Source organism: Saccopteryx bilineata, chromosome 3 (genome assembly GCF_036850765.1).
Source record: "Saccopteryx bilineata isolate mSacBil1 chromosome 3, mSacBil1_pri_phased_curated, whole genome shotgun sequence".
NCBI lineage: Eukaryota > Metazoa > Chordata > Mammalia > Chiroptera > Emballonuridae > Saccopteryx > Saccopteryx bilineata.
In genome coordinates this window covers 141,084,506-141,104,448 of record NC_089492.1, presented here as the reverse complement: position 1 = coordinate 141,104,448, position 19,943 = coordinate 141,084,506, and the positions used below count along the sequence as shown (strand labels likewise).

Sequence of the window (19,943 nt, the reverse complement as noted above, 5' to 3'; positions counted from 1 at the left end):
CTTATTTAAGCTTAAGAGTTTTCTTGGCTGAGTTAAAAATTTTTAAATAGCTTTTCTAAAAAGGATCGTTACAGCATATTACTCTAAATCATTTCAATTTCAGTCAGTTCAAAATGTTAATTGTCCATGCTGGTAAACTTTGTAGAGCACACAGCTATATGTAAGTAAGATTCTGCTCTTAGGCAGGGGTCCTCAAACTACAGCCCGTGGGCCGCATGCGGCCCCCTGAGTCCATTTATCTGGCCCCTACTGCACTTCCAGAAGGGGTACCTCTTCCATTGGTGGTCAGTGAGAGGAGCATAGTTCCCATTGAAATACTGGTCAGTTTGTTGATTTAAATTTACTTGTTCTTTATTTTAAATATTGTATTTGTTCCCATTTTGGTTTTTTACTTTAAAATAAGATATGTGCAGTGTGCATAGGGATTTGTTCATAGTTTTTTTTTTATCGTCCGGCCCTCCAACGGTCTGAGGGACAGTGAACTGGCCCCCTGTGTAAAAAGTTTGGGGAGCCCTGCTCTTAGGTATGCGGTGAGAAGACAGGCAAAACTACAGTTCTAATATAAGGCAGAGAATGAGCTGTCACTAAAGAAAAATACAAAGACCTAGAGATTTGGGAAGAAAGAGCTCACATTTGGCAAAGATTAGAAACAGATATGACTGTGGCTGGCCATGGAGAATGGCAGAATGTTAACTTGGTGAGTTATGTGGAGCAAATTTGCTAAGGTAGCAAAATAGTGACTCTATTTGTAGCATATGAATAATTCTGTTTCACTGGAGTCAGTTGACTCCAATGATGGGTAAAGGATTATAAGGTGATAATAAATGTGGAAAGGTAGTCTTTTAAAAAGTGTTTAAGAACTAGGGAATAACTCCTTCTGATTTTGAACCTGGTGTTTCCTTTCACACAAATTTCTTCATCACTTTTGAACCTGGTCAGAGTGTTTCTTTTATTTTCTTGTGAAACTAAAGTATAGAAAAGCTAAACCAATGAGAGTGGGACACAGGAATGAAAGAATAAAGAAAAATTAAAGAAATACATGTATTCATCAAGAACTTCACATTCTAACATATTTCATGAGTATTATTTATGCTTTAAAGAATACAATGCACTACCATAGATATTTTGATATTCAGTTCCCAACTTTACTGTAAATTAGAAAGAACATACACAGTTATTTTACAGATAAGGAAAACAAACATCAGAATATAGAAAGTGTGTGTGTGTGGGGGGGGGGGGGATAGAGCAATGACATTACTTAAGAAGCTTAAATTTTCTAAAGCAGAATGTATAAGCCACCCAAAATTATTAGCATTATGCAATAAGTTGTAATTATTCGGGGTTAGTACAGCTACTGAAACAGAGACATAAAGAATCAAGGGGAAGACAATTCATTCTTTACACAGAAAGGCTGTATTTCAGTTTTGAATTAGAAAATGTAGTTCAGTGAAGGGACATCACATTGAGCTAAGCAGTGAGGGTTAATGCAAAGTTTATTCTGACCTGAAACAGAAAATAGAAATGAGTAAAAATCGAATCAATGCAAACATTTGTAATGAAGGAAAAGCACACCGTGACCACACTCTTAATTTCCCTTGTGTAACAAGTGAGGGATCTGTCATGTAGGGTCATCCAAAGCATGTGACAAGTGCAAAGCAATTTAGCAGACTGACAGTACTAGAAACCAACTAAACATTTAATAATGGAATGCATTCATACTATCTGACACCCCAATGTTCCCTCTTGTGGAAGAATAATATTATAGTGGACCCATGTCTGATTCTTTCCTTTGAAGAAAGACTGCCCTGGTGGGACAAGACTGTTGTATAGTTATTTAGAGAGACTCTTAAGAAATAAAGAAATATGGATGCTTTTAGACAGTCTTCATAAGGGCTCAAGGTTACCTTACAACTTTCTCTACATTGGTGATACCACAGGCATCCCAGAGCCAACTCTTATGCTGGGGTTTCAGTCAAACACCTGTTTAACTGGTGTAATAATTTTTATGTTTCTTTCATAAAAATTTTCTTGCTTTGGCTGGGTAGTTCATTTGGTTAGAGCATCATCCCATTATGTCAAGGTTACAAGTCTAATCCCTGATCAGGGCACATACAAGAATCAACCAATAAATATATAAACATATAGAAAAACAAACCAATGTTTTTTCTCCTTTTTCTCTCTATAAAATTAATTAAAAAATAAGAAATAATTTTCATCATAGCCTGTCATAATATGTTTACTTTATTTTAGCCATTACTGTATATATTGAAAGACCATTCCAATGATCATTTCAACCATTTTTTCTAACATTTAAATGCAACTCATTGCTCTCTGTCTTTCTTGAATATATCTATTTTCCTAATATCAAGGATATTATTTTCATTGTCTGTTGTAGAGAATAATCATTATAATTTTGTTAAGAATTATCTAGCTCACCTACATCATGTGTCTTTGGTTTTCTTTTGGGTTACAATGAATTACAAATATATACATATATATTTGAAACCTGGTGAATGTGGGCACCAAGGGAAGCAAAGCAAAGTCAAAAATCCCACCACTGGAAGTGTTTAAATTTTTTCCACTGTCCAAATTGCCAGTACTTATTTACTGCTGTGTCAGTGGGCCCTCTTGTCTATTACATCTGCAGCAAATAATTTCTGACCAGCATTCTCAGGGGATGAGACAATATAAAATCTTACCTACAGTGACATCTGTAGAGATAGATCAGGCTCTAGCCCTGGCTTATTTTGTAATTTTATTTCCCCAAAAGAATAAGGTTGGAAAACCAAAAATGACAAATGTTTACTTTAAGTTTATTTAACTTTCTTTTAAAGCTTTTAGTAATTAGACTTCTTTTTTACATCAACTACCATCAAAATTTGCCCTCACCTACAAGGTAGCTTCTTGGCATAAATAGCGATAAGCAGGAAAAGCTGATAGTAGGAAAAAAAAGTTCTTCATGGGTTGTATTTCAAACTCATTAAGAAAAGGAATATAAACAATAATTTAATCATCCTTAACTTTAGTTTTCTTACTTTATCCAGTATAGGTAACATATATGCTACTTTACATATCTGTAAAACTTCTTGGTTGAGTTTTCAGTAGTCTACTGTTTCTTCCAAAATCCATTCTTTTTTCTTACAGGAGTGAAATATGTTCACATGTGGGCAGGGAAGCCTGGGGTTTTGAACCAGCGACCTCAGTGTTACAGGTCAATGCTTTTACCCACTGCGCCACCACAGGTCAGGCCTCACATGTGGTATGGAGCATGAACCTTATATACTTTGTACCTTTAAGAATGTCATTATACTCTATCATTTCACTCATATGCATTATTGATTCTGATTTACTATCTTTACTGGGGATGGAAAGGGCATCATCATGTCAAAGGATTTTATTTGACCTTCCTCAGTGTGGTAGCTCTTTCAGGTCAAGAAGTCAATATGGTTATTGTGTCAGTTAACAAGTATACTAATTCTAAGAACAAAATTCAAGACTGAGAAAATGAATCTTCGTGAGTCTGTGGACCCAGTGGACCCAATGTTAACTATACCTTGACCAGAACGCCATTTGTTACCTGTATCGTATACTCTTTTCTATCTACTAAGGAACTGTAATGATACTTGAGGTTCTCAAATGTAGATGTCAATAATATTTGTATTTCACATTTCTCAAAATATCTGAATATTTTCCTTTCTCCATTATGTAGTTACCTGAGTAAGACTATTTGAGGAAGGACTATATTCCTTAGGGAATATTACTATATTCCAGGGAATCTTTACTATATACTCATGTGATAGCATTGCAGGGGATTTCAATCCCATCTTCTTATGGGGTCCTGATCTCTTCTTTAATCAATGGCTTTGGGGTTTGAGATTTAGCTTAAGACAGGGATTTTAACTTAGTTTTAATTGGTGTGGTAATAGCCTTCAGTATCCTGATCACTTATTTTTACTTTTTTTTATTAATTGTATAGATTGAGGAACCCTATTGTGAGTTACCCATCAAGGAAGCATGATTTGTCAAAGAAAGAATTTGAGTTGTGACACAGGCACAACATAGGCCTCATCTAGTCTTATGGGGCCTTGGAACTAGAATGGTCCTACCATATCATCCTAATGTAGGACAAGAAACCATAAATTTCTACCTCTATACTGATCAGTCATTGCATACAATATGACTCTGAGGAAGAAAAAAAAGCTTTGTGGAGGTGGCTTTTTTTCAGCCAACAGCAAATTCCTGGCAATGGATGTGTGTGCGGGCAACAAAGGGGGCAGTGAGTTCAGCTGTTATATGACACCTGTCAACATTCTCAGAGATAGACCCCAATCATTCGGTCCTCAAAAAGGAGAAGGATCTGAATTATTCTATAAAATATTTAAGTCCAAACCATAAAGAAAAGGACTGGTAAATAAAGCTACATTAAAGTTAAGATTTTCAATATTAGATAAGGATAAAAAAAGTCATTAACTGAGAGAGGTTAAAAATGCATAAACACACAAAGGATAATGAATGTCCAGAATATATTTATTTATTTCATTTATTTGTATTTATTTTCTTTTTTTCTTAGTGAGAGGAAGGGAGATAGAGAGATAGACTCACACATGTACCCTGACTGGGATTCACCTGGCAACCCCCATCTTGGGCCAGTGCTTGAATCAACTGAGCTATCTTTAATGACTGAGGGATAGGTTTCATAGAGCCATCTGCAGCACCTGGGGTGATGTGCTCGAACCAATCAAGCCATGGCTGCAGAAAAAGAAGAGAGAGAAAAAGGGGCTGGAGAACCAGATGGTCATTTTTCCTGTGTTCCCTGACTAGAAATTGAACCCAGATATCCACATGCCAGTGGACACTCTACCACTAAGGCAACCAGCCAGGGCTCAGAATATTTTTAAATGTTTGAAGAGAGGCAAAAGATTTCAATATGTGGCTAACAGAAAAATGCATGAAGTGACAATAAATGCATTAAAAGGAATTAACATTCATTAGCATTTAGAAAAATACAAATAATAAATACATAGATCGGTATTATCTGTACTCAACAGACTGACACATATTAGAAAGTATAACAGTGAATATTAAGCACTGGTGTTTATGTCTGTGCCATGACTGTTGAGACTGTAAATTATACCATAACAATTTGTAAAATAATTTGGCATTATTTAACAAACCAAATATGTGCAAATTCAAACTCTCAGAAATATCTCTTTTACTACTACATTCTTTAGACACTTTTGTATTGTGCACACAGTTTTTTATCAAAGCTGCATCTGTAAGTACAAATGTATGAAAAAAAACTAAATTGTGAAAATATTCTACAATATAGCATTAAAATAAAGGAACTACAGTAGCACAGAATACTACAAAAACTTTATTCATAAAAATAACATAATAATAAGTAAATAATAAAGCATGGCCTTATACAGTTATCTGTATGTAACAGAATAAATATACATAAATAATAAAAAGATAAATTATAGTACACATTCAGCCAGGTTTAATTTAAATGAATTTCTAAAGAACAAAAAATTAAACAGTAAAACTTTTTAAAATATACAAATTAGCCTGACCTGTGGTGGTGCAGTGGATAAAGCATCGACCTAGAACTCTGAGGTTTCTGGTTCAAAACCCTGGTTTCCTGATCAAGGCACATATGAGAGTTGATGCTTCCTGTTCCTCCCCCACTTCTCTCTCTCTCCCTGCTTCTCTCCCTCTCTATCTCTCTTCCCTCTCTAAAATGAATAAATACAAGATATCAAAAAAATTTTCAGTATGTAAGTTAAGTTATAAAAACAAACAGGATAATTCTGATTGGAGTCAGTTTACTTACAAACAGGATAATTCTGATTGGAGTTAGTTTACTTTTTTTTCTTACTCTTTTGTCTCCTAAATTATCTGTAGTCAATAATGAGTCATTACAACCACCATATCCAAGTTCCAAACTAGGAGAATTTGAAATAAAATCTTAGAGAAGTAGCAGGTTCCTTTAGAGGACATAGCTTGCTATTGCACACACCTTTTCTCATCTATCATTGCCTACAACATGACCTAATTAGTTACACGGAAGGCTTAGAAATGTAGTCTTCTGCATGCAGCATGTCCTAAGCTAAAGTGTTAGATTTTATTACTAAACAAAATAATGAGGAAATAAATATTAGATGAAAAATAGCACTTTCATTCACTCACTAAGTTTAAGACTTTAAAATAAAGTATTATTATATTGAGTCTACATGAGTAGAAGTAGAAAACATTATGACCAATTAAGGTTTCTCTCAGAAATAAAAGAAATTACTTAACAGTTGAAAATGTATCAATATAATAATCTATATTAAACCATTAAAGAATAAAAATAAACAAATAATGTTTAGATCTATAATGTTTGGTAATGATTGATACATATTTATTTTAAATACCTACCTGAAGTTAATAATAAAAAGAAATTTCCTTAAACATGAGAAATTAGCTTATATATGATAGCATATATTTACAGGTCAACAATGGTGTTTGAAGGCTCAATATTTCAGGAAATCCACCCTCTTTTTCCCAGAATCTTTAATGTGATTTTTCTCCCACTTTAAGGGCCTTTGGCTATGACATATAGTACTTTTCATAATAGGCTTGCATATAGCACTTTTAGTCATAATCAATGTCCAGCCACACTAAGCCAATTTCTGTTCCTTTAACATACCACACAACTTTATAATTTTTGTCTTTGCAAAGGTTATCCACGTTGCTTGAACTAAGTGAATAACCCTTCATTGCTGTACTCATGGTATGCTTCATGATTCACACTACGTTTCAGTCAAATCCTTCAGCTCAAGAAAACAATTTGCTTTCAAGTTCCCAATCATCCTTGTATCTTGTATATCATTCTTTGCTTATAGGTAGATACTCTCTGACTGACAGATTATGTTATACTAGATTACACATCTTAAATCCCCAGGATGCTCTGTTTTATATACTATCCTTATTGTAAGATCCCTAAAATTTTATGATTTAACGTTAGTGAGAGTAGTTATCCATATCCAGGTAATTCAGGAAGCTCATTGCATTGCCTTTTGCCATCTACACCATCCCATTTTACCATCAATATTTACAAATAAGAGATGCTTTATTTTGCTATTGTATTTTTAGAGCTTTGGGGCATGAAGTCATCATATAAATCTCAATTTGACAATTCCTGGAAAAGTTTATTACTGTAACATTTAGAAAAGCAAGACTTAGGAAGATATTCAAAAGTCCATAATGGTTTGGGTGTACATCTTGTATATAGTAAGATTTTACACATTTTTGTTTATTCCTCCCTATTACATCCCCACATCCCTACACTGTGCTCTTATTATTATCATTGAATATTTACTTCTTCTTCTTTACTTCTCTTTTGCTTTCTAAAGTTTTTAAATGAGAAGCTGTGGGTGGCTTGACACCTAACCAAAGCTACAGTGCATTTCAGATTAATATTAAATGCTCAAAGTAACTCAAAGCTCCAATCATATTGTTAACAGTTTTGGAAGTTGATCCACATCATGCATGTGGGTGTGTACATTTGTGAATTGTGTACTTATGTGATTAATCATAATAAGGCAGAGTAATTTATGATTATCACCTAAATTAGAAATATGAAGAAATATAAATAAAAGAAAAGTAATTTAAAAAGTTAACCAGGATTCAGAAACAAAAACAACCAGAGAAAATGAAAAAAGAGTAGTGTCTCCCCCCATAAGTACATTTTTTTATTATGAAGGCTCCAATTAAACAAAACAATTGACTACATTATAAAAGAAAGAAAACTAATGCTGTCCCCTAAGTGCTTCATCTAAAACAATGAAAACGAACCTCTTCTTATTCATATTTAAGGAAAAAATATCTCGAGACAATCTTGAATCTCTTCTCTGCAAATTGCTGGGGTCATTGGTGAAACTCATTTGTAGTTCTAGCTAAAGAATAGACTCTAGAAATTATATTGTGTTTGACAGACCTACAAAGTGTAGAATGAGTTGACTCTTTTTCTGACTTACTAGGGTGTTTGCAGAACTCAAGGCTATATTTATACATTATTTATTTGAACATTTGTTTCTGTGTTATCGGAGTCCCAGTTAATGATGAACTCTGGGATGTATTGGGTGTGTAAGTGTGGGGAAAGGATATGAAATATGATTACTTATAGACATGGTTGTTAGGTTGCGACTTTAAATAGATACAAAATTGGAAATAAATATGATGAATTTCAAAGTTACTCATTGGGGACAGAGTATTATGATGTGATGATCAATATGTATTATTCCATGAATGAGTTTCTGATATTACGGATTGAACTACTTTCTTGTCAAGGCACTTCAGAGCATAACTGATTAAAATGTTACATAATTCCATAGATGCCCATGATTTACTCAAATTTGAGGTTTCTCTACAACTTAAAAAACAAAGTTTCTTGATGTAATATAATTGTGTGTTTTTCCCAATTTACTCTACATGATTGAGATATATACCTCACTGATTGAACTACATAGACTAAGATTTTACAGTTTTTATCAATGGAAAATATATTTGCATATTTTAATTTTTTTAGTAGAGAAAACAGAACATGCAAAAAATCTTCTTTGGAAGACAAGCATTGTAAATATGATTATCATTTTTACTGCTATTATATTTGTTATTTTGTTTAAGGGTTCTTTAGGCTTATAAAAATTCTCAGCAGTGTAGTTTTCAAACAAGCAAACAAAAAAATAACCAGAAAAAGTATTCATACCAATCTGCCAATATCAATTCAAACTTCAGTTAAGAAAGAATATACGTGCATTAAAAAAAAATTCTTTTTATGCATTAAAATTAAAGTGCTTTTTTTTTACAGTGTTGCTTCTTTTACCATACAAGAGACAGACTGTTTTAAAGAATACATTTTCTTAAGTAGAATAATGCCTTAAAAAGTTTTTTAACAAGTAATAAATATAAAATGGTAATTATTTTTCCTTAAATAAACACCAACATGCTTATGTTACATTCTTGTTTCTGTATCTTCAGTTTTTTGGCAGATCATAGCAGAACTTCAGATTGGTAAAAAGAGACCAAAAGCATATTTGGCAAGACTAATTTAAGTTCCTAATTTATACAGCAAAGCAGACAGAAACTTTGCTGAAGCTCTTTGGCAAAATAGAGAAAGAGAAGTAAAGCTAACATTTAATAAACTTTCTCTTCTGACAAGTTTTACATTTTCAAGAATCTCAAGATGATGGTGGATTTATTTACTTACACTCTCTATCCAGGACCCCTTACTGTTCACAATTCAGACCACCTACAACTCAAAAAGAAACCTCAACATACAGTTGACAGGAAGAATCTTCAAGGACCAAAATGAATAAATGCTGAACCTTACTACTAATCATTAATAAGTACAGCAGTATATTAGCATTTATTATTGGATATGGTAATGAGAAAACCAATGTCTATGATTTGGAAAACCTAGAAGAGGAGAGAAAATCTATATATTTTAGAAATAATAAAATTGATAATTATATGCCAAAATTATTTAAATTTACCAAGTTAAGGAGAAAAGGCATGTAGCCTACAACAACCAATTATACTTTTAATTTTCCTTGCATGAGGCCATGCTAATCTTCTCTGTATTGTTCCAATTTTAGTATACTGCTGCCGAAGTGAGCACCATACTTTTAATTTTCTACTCTAAGTAATCTCTTATGTATTTAAAAGGAGACATAAAAGAATGTTTATAATATTTGTTTACAAGAACTAAGAACATGTGCATCTTAAATTTCCCTCAAAGGTGAATAAAGTAATTCTATTTTCGTTTATTGTAACAATGGAATAGAATATAGTAATTAAAATGAGCTCTATCTACATATATCCCTGAATCAATATGAATGATACAAGTTCAAATTTAAAAAGGTAGATGTCAAAGTATGAAACACTATGAGTATGGTACAATTATACATATATTAAAGCAAAAAAATTCTATATTTATTTATTTAGAAATTTATATAAAGTAACAATGTAAAACTTTTTCATTGGAATTAATCACCCTTACATTATGTTTGTTAGATATTTCCTCTTTGGAGGTAGAGTAGGGAAAATATAAATTGGAGTGGAGAATTAGTAGCATATTTTTTAACACTAAGTGAACTGATTCAAATATCCAGTGGTGGATGCTTACATTAGAGTTATGTTTGCCTGTTCTCTATGCTCAAAGTCATAAATACGAACAAAAAACAAAGTTCAAAAACCCAAATAATCAATGCCATCTCTTGACTTTGTAAGCCAAGCCCAGATGTTTTTCTATCTCCTCCCACCTCTGAATAGGTAATTCTTAGTGAAGTTGAAAGATCTTATTGCTGTCTCTCTGTCTTTCTCTAACCAGGAATCTACTCTGATTCATTGTGACATGACTACTCTCAGTTACTAATGAGCTTATTGTTAAGGTTAATGCATGAGTGACCACTAAATAGCATTTAATTCATTCATACTGCTCTTGACTTCTACAATTTTGACCACATTTTATTAATTTCTACAACTAAGTTAATATTTTAGAGATTCTCCCCTGTGTCTTTCTGCTTTATTCTCTCTCTGAACACAATCTCATGTATTACCGAATCTTTACAAAATAACCAAATGAACAAAATGCAGACATTTCTCAAATTTTTATATCAATCCCAGACCATTCTTCTAAACTCCCTCTATTCAGCTACCTTATTGACATCTCCTTAAGTATGTTTCTCATTTTTCTCAAACTTTGGAAGTTCATAATTAATTTTTATTATCTCATTAAAAGTGTCTTCTTGTTTGTTACCCCATCTAGTAAATGTTATTTCTTATACCTAGTAATAATGCTAGAAATCTTGACACATTATTCTTTTTGCCCTCGTGCACTAAATCCACATCCTCAAATTCAAAATATTTATACATTCTGCATCCTACCTCTCTTTTATCTATCCAAACCACTTAATGCACACCAGTGTTGTCTAAACTTACGCAATTTACCTTTGAGCTCCTCTGTTGATTTTACACATAGCAGGCAGAAAGAATACCATTTTATTGAACATTGTTCTTCATGTGATACAGCTTTAACCTCTGCAGTCATATTCTATTGCTCTTGGGTCATACCTAAATTATGGCTGCGGGAAATTTTTTCTTCCTCTCAATATTCATTTAGCTTTCTTCATTAGTCTTCAGAGACCCCCATACTCTCTCAGTTCTTTGTTTCATCCTTCATAGAGGTTTGCTCAGATAGTTCCTCTTACTAGAATCCTTGCTCCATATCTGTATCAAATTAAAACTTATGTAAATGACAATTTATAATTCTAGGGACATTGTTCACTGAATATTAGCTGGCCCCTATTACATTGTCATACCACACTGTTCTTTCCATTATAACCCTTGTTACCGTTTATAATCAGATTTTATTTTTAGTGTATCATAGTTTTTATTACAAGTTTAGTGCCATAGGATGACAGCAGTGTCATTATTGTTATAAGAACAGAACCATAACCAGAATTTACAGTTCTTCTGACTGTATAATGACTATATAAATGGCATACACCATTCTGTAAGTTTAAGGTGCACAACACTTTTATTTTATACATTTATATATTGCAAAATGATTACCACTATTTTAGCTTCACCTACATTATGAACACGTTACCATTTTCTATGTGTGTGCGCAAGTGTGTGGTGAGAGTTTTTAATATCTCCCTTAGCAGCTTTAAGGTATAAAATTGGCTATAGCTTAAGCAGTTTCTTTATTTGGGAGAGCATAGTTGGCTGTTTGTAATTGGTTGTTCTTAGATTCATTTTCTTTGATTCAAGTGTATTCATTGACTGTGGCTTAGGTTTTTACTGGCCTACTAAGGCCTGAGAACAACCCCAGTGAAATGGCCTCCTTGCCTAATTACTTTATAAAAAGGTTATGTTACTCTAGAGATGGTTGTTCAAGTGCTGTATTTTAGAAAAAAAAAAGATTTTAAAATAATTTTATGATTGGGGGAAGGGAGTAAAGAAGGACAAATACCTGGTGATGAAAAGTGGCCTTTTGGTGATGGATATGCAACATAATCAACAGTTCATGCTATAGAAATGCTATAGAAATGTTTACCTGAAATCTATGTGCTCCTATTGATCAATGTAACTCTGTTAAATTTGTCTAAATAAAATTTAAAAAAAAAAATAATGTTAGGATATGTTTTGGGGATTTCTTGCAAATTAATACAAGCAATTTTAGAGAACATTTTTGTTTCTGTTTTGTGTACACATTCTCCCTTTTTTTCTTTCTCTCTTTCTTTTTCATTTTTGTCAAGTTGTTCTGGTGTCCTCAAATTGTTTCAAATTCAATCAGGCAGAATTTTTATTGAGAACTTACTATTTGTCATTCATATTTTGAATGGCTACAATAATAATAATAATTATTATTTCTTTTGACAAACACGGAGAGAGTGAGAGAGAGGGACAGATAAAGACAGACAGACAGGAAGGGAGAGAGATGAGAAGCATCAGTTCTTTATTGCGGCATTTTAGTTGTTCATTGATTGTTTATTCATTGATTGCTTTCTCATATGTGCCTTGACAGGAGGACTACAGCAGAGCAAGTGACCCCTTGCTCAAGCCAGTGAACTTGGGCTTCAAGCCAGCAATCTTTGGGCTGAAGCCAGTGACCATGGGTTCATGTCTATGATCCCACGCTGAAACCAGCGACCCCACACTGAAGCTGATGAGCCCGTGCTTAAGCTGGGAACCTGGGAGTTTTGAACCTGAATACTCCGTGTCCCAGTCCAATGCTCTACTCACTGTACTACCAGCTGGTCAGGCTGATAAGAATAATTAAGACATAAGCATTAATTCAAGTTCATTATAAGTTAAATTTTTTCTTCAAATTAAAATTGAGAAAAAATAGTTTTATTGTATAAATTTCTCCTCACTTAATAGCAACAACACCAAAACTTCTCTAGGTATACATTTTTTTTGTTTGTTTGTTTGTTTGTTTTTGTATTTTTCTGAAGCTGGAAATGGGGAGAGACAGTCAGACTCCCACATGCGCCCCACCGGGATCCACCCAGCATGCCCACCAGGGGTGATGCTCTGCCCACCAGGGGGCGATGCTCTGCCCCTCTGGGGCATCGCTCTACCGTGACCAGAGCCACTCTAGGCCTGGGGCAGAGGCCAAGGAGCCATCCCCAGCACCCAGGCCATCTTTGCTCCAATGTAACCTTGGCTGCGGGAGGGGAAGAGAGAGACAGAGAGGAAGGAGGGAGTGGGGGGTGGAGAAGCAAATGGGTGCTTCTCCTATGTGCCCTGGCCGGGAATTGAACCCGAGTCCCCCTCACGCCAGGCCGACGCTCTACCGCTGAGCCAACCGGCCAGGGCCAGTACACATGTTTTAATAGTCAGTAGTAGTCCCTTTTATATTCAAAGATAATATAAATCTCCATTTTTACAGATGTCAAAAAAAGATATAGGAAAAATAAACATCCGTTTCTAGGTACACTTAGCATCAATCTTAAGTACTTCTGAAAACTCCTTAAGACTAAATTTTCAACTTTTGAAAAAAATTATGGCAATTTATTATTTCAGTTATCCACCCTGTGATATATAAATACATCACAATTATGACAATAGGAATCTCTACAATCTTTAACACATTTTGCTTTTGATTACATGCTTTATTGTTGACATTTAAGTCATATGCTTAGATAATATTTTAACTGCCTTTTTTTTACTTCAAAATCATCTTCATTAGTGGGTGAGTTTTACTTCTATGTTAAAGTTTCTTATTGAAATATTTGTTAATAATGAATGATAACTTCTGCCAAAGCTCCATGCTAAGAACATTCCCTGGAAAACACTGTAATCTGATTTCTTTTCCCTCAATTCCTACAATTTTTTTGTATTTTTCCGAAGTGGGAAGCCGGAAGGCAGGCAGACAGACTCCCACATGTACCCTACAGGGATCCACCCGGCATTTCCACCAGGGGGCGATGCTCAGCCCCTCTGTGGCATTGCTCCACTGTAATTGGAGCCATTCTAGCACCTGAGATGGAGGCCATGGAGCCGTCCTCAGCGCCCGGGCCAACGTTGCTCCAATAGAGCCTCGGCTGCGGAAGGGGAAGTAAGACATAGAGAGGAAGAAGAGGGGGAAGGGTGGAGAAGCAGATGGGTGCTTCTGCTGTGTGCCCTGGCCAGGAATCAAACCTAGGACTTCTACACGCCAGGCCAACACTCTACTGCTGAGCCAACCATCCAGGGCCCCTACAAACTTTTTTATTTAAGTGAGAGGATGGAACATAGAGAGACAGACTCCCGCATAAACTCTGACCAGGATTCACCTGGCAACTCCCATCTGGGGACAATGTTCGATGTTCCAATCAACTGAACTATCTTCAGCACCTAGGCTATGCTTGAACCAATCCAGCCCCTGGCTGTGGGAGGGAAGACAGAAAGAAGTGAGAAAGGTTGGGGAAGAGATGCAGATGGTTGCCTGTCATGTGTGTCCTGACAGGGGATCAAACTGAGGAAGTTTGCATGCCCAGATGACAAACTATCTACTGAGCTAACAGGACCTATTTATTTATTTATTTATTTATTTATTTAATTTTAGGTTCCATGCAATAGATTCTCTTAGTGATATTCTGAGAGACTTTAAAAAACTTTATATGGCCAGTAAATATCCATTCATGTAAACTTTTCTATATTATAACTGCCATATAATGTATAAGAAATTATCAAATGTTTAAAAATAGAAAAACACACATGTGTGGAAGTGTCAAGTTTTCCTCAGTCATCAAAATGACTGTACTCTATGAATGTAAAGGTATTTGCTTTGGCTTAAAGCTAAAAGGCCAGAAATGAATAATCTCTACTAAATATCCTATTTTCTCTAAATTCTCTAAAATCTTTTATAAATCATTCACAAATTAACATAGTATAGATTTCAGGAATCAATTTGGAGAAAATCCAGTAATGTATGCATTTAATTTTTATGAATTTAGGAAATAATAAATTGGATTGCTGGAGATTTTAATCATCAGATGCTGATTTAGCATTATGCAAATATTTCCTGAAAAAAGCATCAGAAATTTATTTTTTAAATAATTGGAGCCTGACCTGTGATGGCACAGTGGATAAAGCATCAACCTGGAATGCTGAGGTCACCGGTTCAAAACCTTGGGCTTGCTTGGTTAAGGCACATATGTGAGTTGATGCTTCCTGCTCCTCTCCCCTTCTCTTTCTCTTTCTTTCTCTAAAATAAAAAATAATAATAATTTGGAATAATCATTCAAATTCATAAGACTATTTTAAAATTATATGTTAATATTTATTTATACTAAAGGGAAATTAAAAAACAAAAAAACCTTAATTTAAATTACACACCTTATTTTTTCAAACCATTAAATTGTTGTTTAAACTAACTTCTTCAAGCAATTACAACCCTCAGGCAATTTTAACCCTGCTAAAATAGAATAACAAGTTAGATTTACCTTCTGCCTGAAATAAAACTGTCAACATTTATAAAACAATGGCTTTGAGACATATCAGGCAATAAAGGTCAGTGATCTCTAAAAGCTGAAAAACAAACAAGGTGACAAGGTGAGCTTATAATTGACACAGCTTGAGAAAGTTTGTAGGCAGGGTGCCAGGATACCCAGATAAAGACCTGTGGACTTCCTGAATTGAAGGGATAGACTTGAATTTCCAGATCTAAGTGGCTCTAGTTAACAGGTCCCCTTTGCATCTTCAGTTGACTACTGATTAGGGCAAGTATATAAGAAAATTATTCAAGCCTTGGAAGAGAACTGCCAGAAAACATTAGAGATATGTGCACAGTATTCATACATATCTAAGAATAGTGCTTCTTCTCATCATAGATGAAAAACCTCTTGATTCACAAACGCTGTGCAGATTGCATGGACTGGCTATGTCTCAGTGGTGGTGTATAACAATGTTAGACTGACACTAATTGTCAGTCTACAAGTCTTAAAACCAATATTCAAAGATTAAACTCTTTATAAACAACTTAACAGCATCTCAGAACAAATTCCAAGAATAGGAGGATAAGACAAGAAGATGAGCATTTATCACCAAGAGAAGTGCATTACATAAAATGATAAAGTCCATAAAGCAGGAGAATGACAACAGATAAAAATATGGATCTACACAAATGAATGAAGATTAGTGGGAGTAGAAGCTGTGTAAAAATTTTTCTTATTATGTAAATATATTTAAAAAATAATTGATTCTTAAACAAAATAAAATGTAGAACAAAGTTTATAACATATGTGAAGTATAAAGTATCAGTAAAATGTATGACAAACTAGCACAAAAGACAGGAGAGGAGAAATGAGAGTATACAATAAATTATGTAAAGGTAGGCCCCGGCCGGTTGACTCAGCGGTAGAGCGTCGGCCTAGCGTGCGGAGAACCCGGGTTCGATTCCCGGCCAGGGCACATAGGAGAAGCGCCCATTTGCTTCTCCACCCCTCCACCGCGCCTTCCTCTCTGTCTCTCTCTTCCCCTCCCGCAGCCAATGCTCCATTGGAGCAAAGATGGCCCGGGCGCTGGGGATGGCTCTGTGGCCTCTGCCCCAGGCGCTAGAGTGGCTCTGGTCACAACATGGCGACACCCAGGAGGGTCGCAACATGGCGACGCCCAGGATGGGCAGAGCATCGCCCCCTGGTGGGCAGAGCATCACCCCCTGGTGGGCGTGCCGGGTGGATCCCGGTCGGGCGCATGTGGGAGTCTGTCTGACTGTCTCTCCCTGTTTCCAGCTTCAGAAAAATGCAAAAAAAAAAAAAAAAAATTATGTAAAGGTAGAATCTAAAAAGTTACAAGTGCATATTATATATTTCCCAAATATTTTATAACTTGTTAAATTACATTGATAATTTTAAAATATTAGATCAACCTTTAATATCTAAAATAAACACATATTGTTCATATTTAGTCTTTTATGAAAAGAGATGGTTATCTTTTGATAATATTTTTAAATTATTTCTTATTTATGTTCATAATTAAGAACAGACTATAATTTTCCTTTTCACATTACTCTTGTTGTGATTGAATATCAAGTTGGCCTTACAAAATAAGCTGAAGAATGTCACTTTTCGTGTAATTTATGGAAGTGTTCAAATTAGATTTGTGGTTATCCTCCTCTGCATTGAGTAAAATTCAATACAGGGCCTGAGGTATTCTTTGTGTCAAAATCTTTAAGTACAAATTTAATATCTGTTTTAGGTCTAGGGCTATTTAGAATTTCTATTATTAATTGTATTAGTATTGGTAAATTATATTTTTATGATATTGCCATTATATTTACATTTTAAATTCTATTGGCATAAAATATTTTCCTGATATGCTTTTCTTCTCTTTAATATATGTAGATATTTCATATATCCTTTATTTTAATTCATATCATTGTTTGCTTATGCTTTTTGTCATCATTCTAGTCACTTTTTAACTTGTATACGTTTTACAACTAAATTTTAGCTCTGGTAATTCTCTTTGTTTTATAATTCATTAAATACAGCTCTCATTTTACTTTGGAGGAGTTTTCATGGCTATTTTTTTATGTTGTGAAGCTATTGCATACTTCTTTTCTAATTGAATTTATTGGGGTGACACTGTACCATATATTAACCATCCCAAGTCAAGTCTCCTTCCATCACTTCCTCCTTTACTCTCTTCTACCTCTGCCCTTCCCTCTATGAGCCATTTTTTTCTCCTTAATTTTTTTAATCTTTAATGCTTAAAAATTTAATTTTGACTCTGGCTGGTTGGCTCAATGGTAGACCATCAATCCAGCATGTGGAAGCCCCAGGTTTGATTCCCTATCAGGGCACACAAGAGAAATGATCATATTCTTTGACCCCCTCCCCCATCTCTCTCTTTCTTCCCATCCTGCAGCCATGGGTTGATTGTGAGTGTATTGGCCCTGGGTGCTGAGGAAAGCTCAGTGGAGTCTTTACCTCAGGCACTAAAAATAGCTCAGTTGCGAGCATTGGCCGCAGGTGAGAGTTGCTGGGTGGATCCTGGTTGGGGTGCATGTAGGTGTCTATTTCCCCTCCCTCATTCATATTTTACAAAACTAATTCCTTTAATTTGGACATGTTTCTTTTTAGTTCATTTTTAAACTACAAATAATGTTATACTGATCCTTTTTTTGGGGGAAATTTGCAGTCTTTAATTATCAGCTAAAATTCTGTGACAGTGGTTTTCTTAGGATGATAGCCAAAGTTTACCAGCTAGGCACTGAGTAGTGGGGAGAGGCAGTGGTACTAGTCTTTTTGGCTTGTTTCTCCTGGTGTAAAACATTATCATCTCTACGAGTGAGTTAGGGTAAGAAGAATTTATTTCCCAGGCTCCTTGAGAAGAGATCAGAAGCTCCATTCTCTTGGCCATACTCACCTGGAACTTAGCTTCTGTAACATATAGCTTCTGGGAATGCAAAATATTGATGTTTATCTCCCTAGGGAAATACCATAACCCCTGACTCTGAGCTAGGGGATGAGAGAACCTAATGTTATCCATACCTTTTCAGAATGAAGCTTTGATCACATTGACCTGAAGTTATAGAGCAGAAGTGGTTATGGCTCAAGTGCAGTGGACTCTCACACATCTTACTAATATTTAGTAGATTTTTTTGAATAAATGTTTCTTCATTTGGTATATGCTCTTAGGACAATCTCCAAAACTTTTATTTTATATATGACTTCTAGATGTTATGGTTGTTTCAATGGGGATCATATCCATGAAGCTCCTCACACTTTCATTTATGAAGTTGCTTCTCAATTTTTTTTCTCTTTCATTTATATATTTTTTACTTTCACTACCTTGTTCACCTCTCTCACAAAAACAAAACAAAACAAAAGCAAGCAAACAAAAAAAAAAACACCTTTAAAGTAGAAGTTATTAAACTACTACCCATATACCAGATCTGCTCCACTGCCTGATTTTATAAACTTTTATTAAAACACAGTCATCTCATTTGTTTATATATCATCTACGCTCACCTTTGTTGCCTTTGTGTTATTTTGGCAGAGATGAATAGTTGTGGCAAAGGCTACGTGGCCTCAAATATTTGCTATACTGCCCTTTACAGAAAAACAGATGACTTTTTTATTTTAATGCATTTTTATTTTTCCTTAGTCACTCATTTTTTTACCTACTAGGTTGAATAATATACTTTTAAATTTTTACTTCCATACATATTGGAAATTTATTTATATTATGTTTAATATTAAAAATATTTTTTTTTTGCCTTCTTCATATTACTTCTTTAAAAATGTTAGGGTTTTTGTTTTTGTTGTTGCTTAGAACATTTTCCAACCACTTCCCTCATATTAATTACATAAATGATGCATCCTTTGAATTTCTCATATAATTAAAAATTATTTTTCCCTGACAAGTGTGTGATATTTTAACTTGGAATAGGATTCTTGGGTCTTTGTCCTTTAGTTTCTGTCCTATGGAGTGTTGTTCATTTATAGTCTCCTCTGTTTGCAAAGGAAAACTTTGTTAAATTTTTCTTTTTATGATCACTTTCTTTAATCTTGAATTCAAATATTTCCTTATTGATAATCAATATTGACATTTCATTTTTATTTTTACTTCTTCTTACAATAGTCTTTCCTGAACCTTATGGAAGCCCTACATTCTATACAGTCAATGCATTATTTATATAGTAAATATTTTTTTCTATTAATTGAGTCAAACTATATTACTCTATATTTTTTATGGAAGAGTTTATGTCCCATATTATGGCTCATGCATATGTACACCAAATTACTCTCTTTTTTACTATTTTTTTTAATCTTCTGCCATTAAGACTTAGCTGGTTCTTAATAGTGACCATCTCACAGTTTGCCTATTCAATTTCTATACTCCAAATTCTTGAACATAGCGCTTGATAATATTTAGTCTGTTAGTTTATTCCCTTTAAAAAT

General features: G+C 34.3%; 1 pseudogene; it reads right to left on the bottom strand.

The window, feature by feature from the left end:
- Window positions 1–9,569: 9,569 nt before the first annotated feature.
- On the bottom strand, window positions 9,570–9,663 carry LOC136332756 (U6 spliceosomal RNA; annotated as a pseudogene).
- Window positions 9,664–19,943: the final 10,280 nt, after the last annotated feature.